The 12,399-nt window shown below is 48.6% G+C and overlaps 1 pseudogene; it reads right to left on the bottom strand.

Moving 5' to 3' along the window:
- Positions 1–457: 457 nt before the first annotated feature.
- LOC133354417 (uncharacterized) overlaps positions 458–12,399 on the bottom strand; it is a 56,139-nt pseudogene continuing 44,197 nt past the window's right edge.

Genomic DNA, 12,399 nt, shown 5'->3' with positions numbered 1-12,399 from the left:
AATATGGTTATTGTTCCTGCCTTTATTTTATTTTACTGGACATTTTTTTTTACCCGGTAGTATTTTAACCATTATAATTTCATCACTGTTAAGACTCATTGTCGAATTTTTTTACAAATGCTAATTTAAGAATGCCATTGTGACTATTATTGGCTCTTTTTTCACACCCTCACAAGTGGTATTACATCTTCATAGAGCCTTGTCTGGTTATAGATTAATCATTAATGTTTCATTTGTGAATCATGGGACCTCAACGGTCAAATCAATGAAGACTTGATTTATGTAAAAAGGCATTCAAAAATGTATTTAATACATAGTTTGCCTTAACATCACTAACTAACTCAGGTTAAAACCAAAGTAAAATTAATCATGAAAATTCGTATTGGATCCAACGAATTCAAAACCAACAATTCACAGGTCCAGAAAAATCACACAATCATGTTAATTGAGAATGAGCTCACCTCACGGATAGCGATAATCCTGGCGAAATCTCTCCCTGCTCCAAGTCCGCTGTCACGCGACTGCTCAGCACGTTTTCCGAGCGGCTGTTTGAAACCGCCGATTGATGCTGGGAGATAACCTCGGCGCTGAAAACACTGGTCAGGCCTCCCTCTAAGGCCCCTTTCTGCCTGGCAAAGGCACGGTCGGGAACGCTCGTAAGGCTCACGCAAGCCGGCGACGAAGATTTTGATCGTCTCTGCTCGCAAGAGGAATTCACGTCGGCGGCGGTCAATGAGCGTTGTCTTTCCCCGTCTCTTTGGCCCGCGTCACCATCTGCGTCATGAACTGCTGGGACCGTCAGAACCTCTTCGGCCTGCGTCACATCGGAGTCGCCGCTCCTCGTGTCGGACGAGCCCTCTGCGGCCTTCTGCTCACAGACCGCCGAGTCCGCAGAGCTATCGCCCTCCGTCCTTCGCCGGGCGTCGCGAGGCAGACGCAGCGGCGACGTCCGCTCGTCGCTCCGACCCCGCGGCTGAGGCGAGCGGCCCGCGTCGTGCGGCGCCGACGGGGGGGGACAACGCCCGCAACGGAGCACAGGTGCTCGGGCTGCCGGCGAAGTTCAGAGCAGGAACTGGCGAAGTGTCCGAAGCGTCCATCATCCACTCGCGAACCCCCGGCGTGAGCGTCGCCTCGGAGAAATCGAAGCAGGGCTCGTCGTCGTCGTCGTCGGCGGCGGCGTTTTCCGGCTCACCAGATGGAGGGGCGGCCGAGCTGAGAACGTCGAGCGAGTCCATGCTCGAGTAGGACATTCCGCGCTCGTGGTGAGCCTCTAGGATGCTCTCAGCATCGCGGCTGAAGGCGTCGGTGCTGGGATCTTCGGCACAAATGACACCGCTGCCGCCACCGGCAATGCCGGCGTTGCCGCCACCCTCTCCTGGCACCAGCTCCACGCTGCGCCGGATCTCACGCATCATGAGGCTGCAGGGGAAGGTTGCGGTGTTAAGTGGTGTACAGTTCGCATTCAATGATCCAAGCCCACGTCCCTGGAGATCCATGAACTGTGACTTCTGGGTCGCGATTTTATTCAAGATAATTTTAGTTTTATTTGTAGTGTAACATTCTCTTTTATGGAGAGTTATGTTCACTCCATTAGTTTCGAGTTAATCTGCAATTGCAGCGCTGTACTATTCAGTGACAAAATTTGTGGTACTCTTCCATGCTGGTCAGATGTCTTGGAAGAGGTGAAAGCACCCTCCATGTGCCTTGCCACATGAAACCCACCGACCGACAAATAAACCGTAAATAATTAATTCTTATGCATGCAATTAGATGAATGTATCACGAGTGTAAGAATCAATTTTAATCAATTGAATCGATGTATAGATCTGTTCCTTGCCTGTACCGTGGCCCCCTGGGATGGAGCAGTGGCACAGTGGTTTGCGCACTGCTCTACGAACCCAACGACCCAAGTTCCATTCCCGGCCACGGCTATCATCAGTCAGTGGCTAGCGATTCCCAGTCCTGGACACCTCCGTTTATCAATCCACACTAACCAGCGTGGTGAAGTATGGTCAAACAACCCCAGGAATTACTCGGCGAGGGGAGGCGACTGGCAAACGGATGTACAATTACATTTTGATTTGAAGCTTTCGTGACTGCGGGAATCCATACTCTTTGGTTCTTTCGGTAAAGTCAAAGAGTACAATTACATTTTCTTATCTCGACTGAAAAGTGCATCACAGTGGATTTTGATTACCACCTCAGGGAGGTAGATTTATTATCTGATGTCATCTTTTTTAAACATTGCTCTCTGAAATTCCACCGCCCCCCGCTCCCCCAACACTCCAGGTGACAACACGTGATAACATGTATTTGCAATAACGGGCAAACGTTTCAATATGCATAGCGGTCATAGCAGAGTGGTGGCACAATGGTTAGCGCACTTCACTAAGAGCCTGGCAACCAGAGTTTAATTCCTCGACAACGAGTAATATATTCTTGGTTCTTTCGGTAAAGTGTGAAATCCACACCTGATGATGATTGCTTGTGTTGCAGTCGAAACGTCGTGAGAATTTTATTGTTTTATATTTTTATTATTTTATTATTTCCCTTCTACGTGACTTTACCCGAAAGAACCAAGAATATGAATCCTTGCAGTCACGAAAGCTTTAAATCTAAACGAGTAATATTCGAACTGGTATCGGGCGGCGGCACTGATCAGTGTTGCTGTCTTTCCCCGCACCTCCGATTAGCACGGTTGGCTAAGTACGGTGCGAAAGAAGTTCAACACAACAAACGTCAAGTAACTTCGACGACCCACAAGGCAGGAAGATGCCTTCATTCGGCGGTCGATCAATCGTGTCCTGCGATAACGATGACGTTAAGGATATGTACGTATCTACGTAAGTAAATGCGGACGCCTCTCGTACCTGGCCAATCCCCCCTCTGCCGTGGGACCCTTGTTGGGGCTCTCCGGGCAGACGCGCCCAGGCTCCACAAACACCTCGTCCTCCAGGGGCACCTCTCCATCCTCCTCTGCCGCAGCGCTGCACTCGTCCTCAAGCCTCCTCTGTCCGCTCGCTTCTTCCCCTGCGGCCTCCTCTCTTGCGGCGAGCGGCATCACTATGCTCAGTCCAGTCAGCTCCGCCGGCCGGGGTCCCGTCGCACCAAAGTCAGACTGCACGCCAACTGCCTGGGTGTCCGAAACACGTCTGACCTCAGCGTGTCCTCCATCGATGTCCCCCCTCGGCTGCTCGGAGCTGCCCTCGCACGGGGGATCGTCTTCTTCTGAAATGACGAGGAGTCTAGTTCGAGGCAGCCGTTGAAGTCGTCCGAGTGCGATACTTTCCTGTCCTTCGAAGGAGCGCTTCCGGTTGCCCTTACACGGTCACCGTCGGTCGCCTGCAATTGCTCCAAGTCGCCGTCTTCATGGCTGCGGATGCTTGGTGCCAAGTGAGTGGGGTCACCGTCGGCCTGGGCCGTGATCAGGGATTTGTTATTGGGCTGAACGGCGCCGGCCGTGTCCATGCCCTCCGCTGCCGCTTCGGTCCCGCCGTCCGTGTTCGCGTCCTCGCTGCCGCCGTCCCTTTGGCTCACGTGCGTATCCTGAGGCTCCGCATTGAGGTTTGACTCCCGCTGGCCTGCTGCTCGACACGGACAATGTGACGATGTCACGTGATCAATCGACGTTCATGCCAGCGTCGTAGTATTAATAATAATGAGTGAAATAATCACCGGAAGCAGCATTGCCTTCATCACTGTCATCGGCACCATCAACAGCACCAGCAGCATATCAACAGCAGCAGAGCATTCCTCATCATCAGCAGCAGCAACAATAGTAGCAATATTACCTTCATCCTCGGCCGGAATAGGAACACCAATATGTAAACGTAGCATTGTCTTATAATTATCAGAAGCAGCAAGTAGCAGGAGAATCACTGTGAAAGTTATACAATCACAGTAATTTAGTCACATCAACCACATTTATTATAATTTCACGCTCATCACATGTATTTTATCACTGCCGTATTCTCACCATATCCAACCAATAGAAGTAATTTGGCACCATTAGGGCACAACTCACGTATAAAAGTATGTTGATATTCTTTCCCATTTTTTTTTCTCGTTCAGTTTTTTTTCTAACCCACTGTTACAAGACCTTGATGGGAACGCCGTGCGGTGCTGATGAAAGCTCATGCATTATGCATGCTCGCCCGTATTGACGTGACCGACACCCTCATGTGAAACGAGTCACGTTCAAACAGGAAATCATCCCGCTGACGGTTCGTGGAAGAACATCCACTGAAGTCCGGGCTACAATTACACTTCCTTCCCGAAGGACGTGACACAAGTGCCGGTCATCATCGCGGCCTCAGTTGCAGGCCCGGTGCTGCGTCGTGCACCCGTGTTGCCGTACAGGGACAGCTGCCACTAGGGGGTCCCTTGGATAGACTGCAGCAGGGCTTTTAAATGGCTGAGATGAATAATGGCTGCTTTGAGTTGCTGAGGAAATTAAGCGGCCTATAAAAGCGGGACCTTATCCTTGATTTCTGGGCATATCCGTCTGGGTTAGTAGCCAAGAAAAATAGTTCCGCATCAGGCACATGACATCAAGAATACCTCTCGCTATGGCTGTGGTTTGCAGTCACATGCCTAATCCACTCTACCAGAGACCTTGGCAATATTCCGTGGGAAATTAAACCTCTGCTGCTCAAGATGGTATAAAGAGATCTAACAAGCGTAAACATGTTACTGTACACGAACCGTCTCGGTCTGGAGGTACGGGAGTACAGTCGAGAACAGGGATTACCTGGCCCGTGACATTTTCTGCGCAGTATGGAGACGGCTAATAAGAAATATGTGAGCATCGCTTTCGGGGTTGTTAAAATAATAATAATAGGATGGGAACCCGTTTCCAGTGGTATCTTAGCAATGAACGCACTGGCTTAAGAATCATGAGCCACTTTCAACCGCCGTGCCAACAAGTGCGACTTGCCAACCATCACACACCAGTGTGGAAGCTCCCTTTCGTTTCTCAGTCAAAAAGAGACCGCGACGTTTCCTTTGAGACACCACTTTAACGTCGCAAATCAGGACTGTACCCCTATTTTACTGGTTCGAGTCCACGCAGTTATCGGTAACCCTAAAAAAAACGTTTTAACAACCATTATTGCATTCCACGCCGAGCTTCCTACGAGTTAGAATAATTAGTTTTTCCTATTTTTAGGAGTCTCACGAAAAATATATAAATGGGCGGTGGACAAGGCCTGGCCGTAGCACGTTCACCGTTTGTTTAGATTGAGCAGCCACCCTGGATCATATCGAATTAAAAAAATACGAGCCATGTGCTTCACTGTGAACGTCAAAGCCCCTTTAACACGTAGACTTTCGCGACCAATATCATCCATAATACAGGTTTTTTTGGGGGGGGGGGGTTAGATTACATGACAAACCTTACTAATTGGCTGTGTTGGGTGGTGGCGGGTTTAACGGCACGTTAATACATTTAGGCGATCTAAACCTAAAAAAAACCTGTATTATGGTCAAAGATCCTATGCCGTCAGTCACAAAAACGAGTGCCATTGTGTGCCGATGTCATGGCCCGAATTTTCTAAATGAGACGACAAATTACGAATTTAGGATTTTACACGCACGCGCGCATAATAGCAATCATTGCCGCGACTGCAACAAAGCCCTCCTGTCGAAGGAGTCATGAGACTCGGTGATGGTTTCCTCGGTAAACAGGCGTGAAAATAGTAATATACAGATGCGGTATATCCCAGGACAAAGATGCGCTATCACACCAGCAAGCTGAGACGATCCATGGTAGAAACTGCTTCCACCTAAGGTAGCAATCCTTACTTGCACTGATGTATTTATATGGCCAATGAATTAATTAGCTGATTTCCAACTAATTTCATTTGGTTGTCACATCATTCACCGTTATTGGCTACATCACGATATTGGAACCGCAAAATTAAATTGATGCCCCATCAGGCGGTTACCGACAAGGTCAAATACCGGTGGTCTCGGGCCAGCGTCCTTCACTCATTTTCAGAGGGGGGCCACTTTCGCCGATAATACATCGTCAGTGCAAGGGCCGCCACAACATGTGACACCATTGTTGGGTTTGACAGCAGCACGATGATGATGATGATGGGGGGTTCAGTTTAACACGTAGATTGTAAATGTTGTGGCTTGGCTCTCCAACGCACCGGTGTGCTGTACTAGTGTCGAATTGGCCACGTTCTGTTTACGTGACAATACCAATTGGCTGTGTCGGGTGGTTGGCGGGTTTTAACGACACATTTATAGATTTACGCGATCTAACCCAAAAAAAGTAATATTAAAAATACTTTTTTAAAAACACGCTTTCATGAAATGTACCGTACGAGTAATGGCAGAACTCCACGACTCCAGGAAGTGGCCTCGAGGCTTGCCACAACGTAAGGGGGACCCCGTGGGCAATTACAGCCAACGTCAGTTGAGCGTGGACAATTAGAGCCAAGCCGAAACATAACATATAAAAAAATTGTTAAAAAATAATTGATTTATTTTAAAATGATAGAATATAGTATTGTCATCAGTATGACATAAGTATACAAGTTTGCAGTCGATACCATATTGGGAAGTGGGTTAAAATTGAGTTACAAGATTTGAGGATACAAGTGAGTTAATAGAAAGCTTGTAAAAAGATTGTTTAAAGATATATATATTTAATGACAGAATATAGTATTGTCATCAGTAAGACATACGTATACAAAGTTTTCAGTCGATACCACATTGGGAAGTGGGTTTAAAATTGAGTTACAAGATTTGAGGATACGACAACAACAGAGTGAGTTAATAGAAAGCGTGTAAAAAGATTGTTTAAAGATATATATATTTAATGACAGAATATAGTATTGTCATCAGTAAGACATACGTATACAAAGTTTGCAGTCGATAACACATTGGGAAGTGGGTTAAAATTAGTTACAAGATTTGAGGATACGACAACAATAAAAGCGTGTAATAAATAAAATAAAAACTCAATTTTGAATGATGGGTTGGGGGGGGGGTTCTCAACATTTGTGAATTGTCCAAGGGCCGCACTAAAGGCCACCAAGGGTCTGCCAGTGGCCCACGGGCCTTGCAATCAAGAACGTCGCCCATGGGCAATGAACCTGTGACATGGGTTGAGAGCCGGTCCAGCTGGATAATGGGACATCCACTACTACTCCCAGGTCTGCCATCTAAATGAAAGCGATATTGTTTTGTCTGTTCAAAAGTTGATAACATAAATTACACATTTCACACACGTAAATGTACGAAGCGTATACACGGGCGTTCTGCACAAGGGTTTTATGCGGACTTTATAATAAGCTGCTGGGGCAAGTGTTTGATAGCGAGGCACCAGTGGGAGTCCAGCACGACACACGTGAGGGGGTGGGTCAGCACCACGCCTGGCCGCCTTTGTCTCCCCCAGCTATGAAGTTAACACAAAGCCCCGGGAACTCATATTCTTAGGTTTTTTCGGTAAGTCACATAGGTGAAAAATTACAATTTATAAAAGTAAATATAAATAAAATAAAAATCACGACCGTTTCGGAGGCAACACAAGCTTCCGTCTTCAGGTGAAACCGTCACAGCACGATTGCTGTATCAAGACCCCGTTCCGATAGCACCTGGCACGGAATCGAACTCCGATTGCCGAGATTGATCGGTGTGAAACCAGTTGCACCACCTACTCCTGCAGCTGATACAACCCTCTTCACGGGTTTTACGCCACACACCAAGTTAAAACACCCAACACACAGGTGCGCTCCACTGGTACACCAAACATATAAACACGCGCGGCATGAGCCGATCTTCGCCACAGTTACATCACCACGGCACTTTGGTGCCAGGCAAGGTTGCACTTTGAAGCCGCGGGGGGCGTTGGAAGGCTCGCCCGGATGGCGACCACGTGTACACAAATCACACGCACGCACGCACACACATACACACACGGGACACACCAACACCCGAAATTCGCCACGAAGTGACTGACGGAGACGTCACCACGGCGGCTTTGGTGCCAGGCACGTGCAACGTTGAGTCCTGCGTGAAGTGTCGAAGGCTGCTTCGCTGACGGGAGGAGGGTCTCGGGACAGAGCCAGCAGGTGCCATGGGGTGATAACTGGGTAGACGACTGGGTAGACGACTTGTAGATCACTGGGTGATGCACCAAGCTGTAGCCCCTAATGTGCCAACACGTACAGACTCTTGCACCTACCTGGAGCCCCGCCCCTCCACTCCAACCCACTGCCCCGCCTCTCAACTCCCCCCACAGCCACTCCACCCACGGCCCCTCCACCCACGGCCCCTCCACCCACGGCCCCTCCACCCACGGCCCCTCCACCCACGGCCCCTCCACCCACGGCCCCTCCCCTCCACTCCACCCCGGCCCCTCCCCTCCACTCCCACCAGCCCCTCCCCTCCACTCCACCCCCCCCCCTCCCTCCACTCCACCCCACCACGGCCCTCCCCTCCACCCCCAGCCCCTCCCCTCCACCCCCAGCCCCTCCCCTCCACCCCCAGCCCCTCCCCTCCACCCCCACCCCTCCCCTCCACCCCCGCCCCTCCCCTCCACCCCCAGCCTCCACCACGGCCCCTCCCCTCCACCACGGCCCGGCCCCTCCCCTCCACCACGGCCCGGCCCCTCCACCCCAGCCCCTCCCCTCCACGCCCCTCCCCTCCACCCCCCTCCCCTCCACAATCGGCCCCTCCCCTCCGGATATAATAAATAATTCATCTTTTTTTTAATTGACTCGCGTACATATAGACCAGGGGTCGGCAACCAAAATAACAAGAAGAGCCATTTCTTTCCAATTCGGTACAAAATTTTGTATTTCAAGAGCCGCAATGCATCTGCGTACATATCGTCAAGAAGCAGCCCGTAAAGAGCCGCATGCGGCTCCGGAGCCGCAGGTTGCCGACCCCTTGGTGTAGACCACTAGACTAACAAAGAGACCCACGGACACGCACAGAGACACCCACAACAAGCGCAGAAACCCAGACACACACAAAGACCGATAGACACGCATGGAGACCCACAGAGACACATCGAGACCCACAGATCTAGCGAGGGAGTGGGAACATTCGTGAGTTCCCCCTGTCATTTATTTCCTGCCCTGCTCACAAGTGCTGAGTAACAGGTGCGTCTCATCACATTTTGTTTTTTGTTACAGACGAGGCAGAGCTCGAGTGAAATGAGAGAGACAGCTGAAGACAAGAGGCAGAGATGAAGCAACGGTGACATTTGGTGGCCTAGGCACCACCCCTGTACCTCCTCACGCCGGCCCTGGAGGTAGATGAGAGAAGAGAGATACGATTGAAACTATAAACATTGTTATTTATCCGGTAAGGCCCACTGAGCTACCATAGCTCTTTTTCAGAAGCGACCTGGCCACAAATGATAGCCTAACAAAGTGGCTTATCACGTGGACATTTATAGCGTAATGTTGATTCCAAATGTGGAGGGAAAAACCGGAGGACCCGGAAAAAAATCCACACGACCACGAGGAGCGAGAGACACGCAAACTCCAAATATACAGCAGCAGGCGTCAGGGTCGGGATCGAACCCACGACCTCCTGTATACCAGGCGAGGTAGTTAACATTACACCACCGTGGATACAGATGATATGGAGATATCGTAAGATACATATTAAGACAAAACATATACAGTATGGAGGTATATGACACAAGATAGATACGTACGAATAATAAGCGATTTAATGTGAATTAACTCGTTATGTTAAATTGATTATGGATGCAAGCAGAATATTTTGTTCACCCGCATTGTTTTCGTGAGTCCAGGCACTAATGAGCTACTTAGAGCCCACGGTCTTTGCTTCGTTTACTCTGGCCGAGGGCCGCTGCTGCTGCTGCTTCTACAGACCTGCCACAGCACAGAGAGCTCGGAGTTAAATTAGCACGGGCACCGATGTTAATGCCCACCTGACACTTGAATTAAAAGCTTGCACCGGTCTGTGCCACTGTGAAATAAGCATAACCAGTAAAAACAAAAGTTTTTCACTTAAATCCTTTATATGCGTGGCGGCTAGGAGTCCCTCTCGTCCTCTGGCTTGAGATGGCTGCCACCTATGGGTCAGATGATTGTCTGCAGTATTAAACAATTGGTAATTAATATTTAATTTGTTTTTCCCTAAACAGTGTAAAATTTGGATTTTATTTTTCACGAACATTAATTGTCTCGCACAAACGAGTCTGTGTGCAAAACTGTCAGCTCGATTGGATCACGGGAAGTGGGGGTTAAAAACAACGACCGAAAGGTTTGCACGGTCGTAAGCAAGCAAGCAGCACGCAAGCACGCAAGCACGCAAGCAAGCAAGCACGCAAGCGAACTTAATATAAAGTATTTAAAAAGCCTTGGTTGTTTTTGGGTCAGCGGCGTTCACGATTCTCCATTGCAATCAGTAGTCCCGTCAGTCAAATTACCTCAAGGTATTAAAATATTTACATACCCATGAAAGCATCACCGAGACTCGTGAATCATTTTATTTTTTTTCAAATGGTTCCCAATTGGGCTGCTTGGCCAATTCCTACTGTCATAATTGGTTTTTTACCCTTTTACCTGGAAACAAAACTGACACCTCTTTTACGAGGAGTCACGTTTGCATAGACCACAATACCTGCAGTCATAATGCAAACAAAAACATAACTCTGATAATGTATGCACTGTCCTTGAAGTTGATTGGTCCACATCCGAGACAGCTTTTCTTAGAGCTTAGTCTCACAAGTTATGTTTTTGTTTGCATTATGACTGCAGGTATTGGGGTTGATGCAAACATGACTCCTCGTAAAAAAGGTGTCAGTTTTGTTTCCAGATAAAAGGGTAAAAAACCAATTATCATATTTTTTACTGGCAGAATTCCTACTGCCGTCAACATCACCATCATCAACAATGGTCAATCCACTGCTGAATGAGAGCATGCCGCCAAAACGCGCCATCCCAAGCGATCCTGCGATGGAAGAATCCACCGCGTGCCTTCACACGACCTGTTTTCATCGCTCCATCTGTGTGGCGGATGTCATCTCGAATGGAGTTCATAACAACAGGCACGATATGTGGTGAACTGTGATTACTAAAATAAAAAGTTAAACTATACAACTAAACTGCAAACTGTTTTTTATTTGACCAGGTAAGGCCCACTGAGCTATATAGCTCTCTTTCAGAGGCAACCTGGCCACAAATGATCTCATTATAACGTGGAGATTCATAGCGGCCGAATAGTCTAAATGCATGCTTCTAAATGTGCAGGGAAAAAACGGAGGACAAAAACAATCAAACTCCAATTATACAGGCATCAGGGTTGGCGAAGTAGTTAACATCTCGCCACGGTGGCGCCTTGGGTTAGTAAATTACGGTAGGTTCGTTTTCCCAATCCCATTAACGAGTGGCTGTATCATTGTAAGCAGCCAGAGTACACAGAGAAAGCCCACGCATACGATGCGAAACATTCAAAACCTCCGCATAAATAGATGACAAGGCCACGCTCCAGCCTTAACACCTGAAGCACGAGAAAAAATATTGATTGAATCGCAGGCATAAACTGGCAGTGACGTTTGCCGTGACCTTGCTGATGCAATTCTCAAAATAATGAGCAACCATCGGAACTTAATTAGGACTGTGCCTCGATGGCCCCAGCACTGATCCAATGGCTGACGAAGCTGCTGTCGGCACACTCACGTCCCAGGATGATAATTCTGCTTCAATAAAACTGCCATCAAGATAGATAGCAAGCCATGCCATTCATCGAGGAGCTGGCGAGCATTAGGACAATGCCCCAAAAAGTGTCTACTTGTTTTGCCCGCACACTGGAGGCTGCTGTGGTGTAATGGTTAGCGCGACCGTACTAGCAGTCCAGAGGTCGCAGATGCAACTTCCTGACGTGGCACTTAAAAAGCAATGAGTTTCTTAAACCCCCAACTCCATTGTGTCCACACACACAGCAGCAGTCGCTTGCAAGCGGGGTGTGAAACGTGGGGACTCCGAGCTCTATCAAGACGTCTGCTGAGTGTGAGAGAGTAAAATGTCCAGTGGAGGCCCTTTGGCCAGCTTCACGGCAAGCGGATTGCAGGGCTGCACCTCTGCCCGTTCACATCCCATTGTGGCGCTTGCATTAAAAAGGTGGAAGAGCAAAGCTTATTTGACATTTACTTCTCTTGCATGTGCGTACGTGTGTGCTTTGAACTTCTTTCTGAACCGTACACAGCCAACCGTGTATTTACGCTGCTGGACATATTCTACCGTTCCCTCTGACGGATATCATGGAAAGCACATGTACAACCGGTTTGTCATAACAGATGTAATAACTTACAGCCCTTCATCAATCCACTGCTGGATGAGGGCCTCCCCCAAACCATTCGTGAGGGTTGTTTTAACCAAACTTAACCACGCTGCTCACTGTCGC

The sequence above is a fragment of the Lethenteron reissneri genome, chromosome 47 (assembly GCF_015708825.2).
Source record: "Lethenteron reissneri isolate LAM-NWPU_2019-01 chromosome 47, ASM1570882v1, whole genome shotgun sequence".
Lineage (NCBI taxonomy): Eukaryota > Metazoa > Chordata > Hyperoartia > Petromyzontiformes > Petromyzontidae > Lethenteron > Lethenteron reissneri.
The sequence above is the reverse complement of the archived record's forward strand: the minus strand, read 5'-3'. Positions and strand labels throughout refer to the sequence as shown.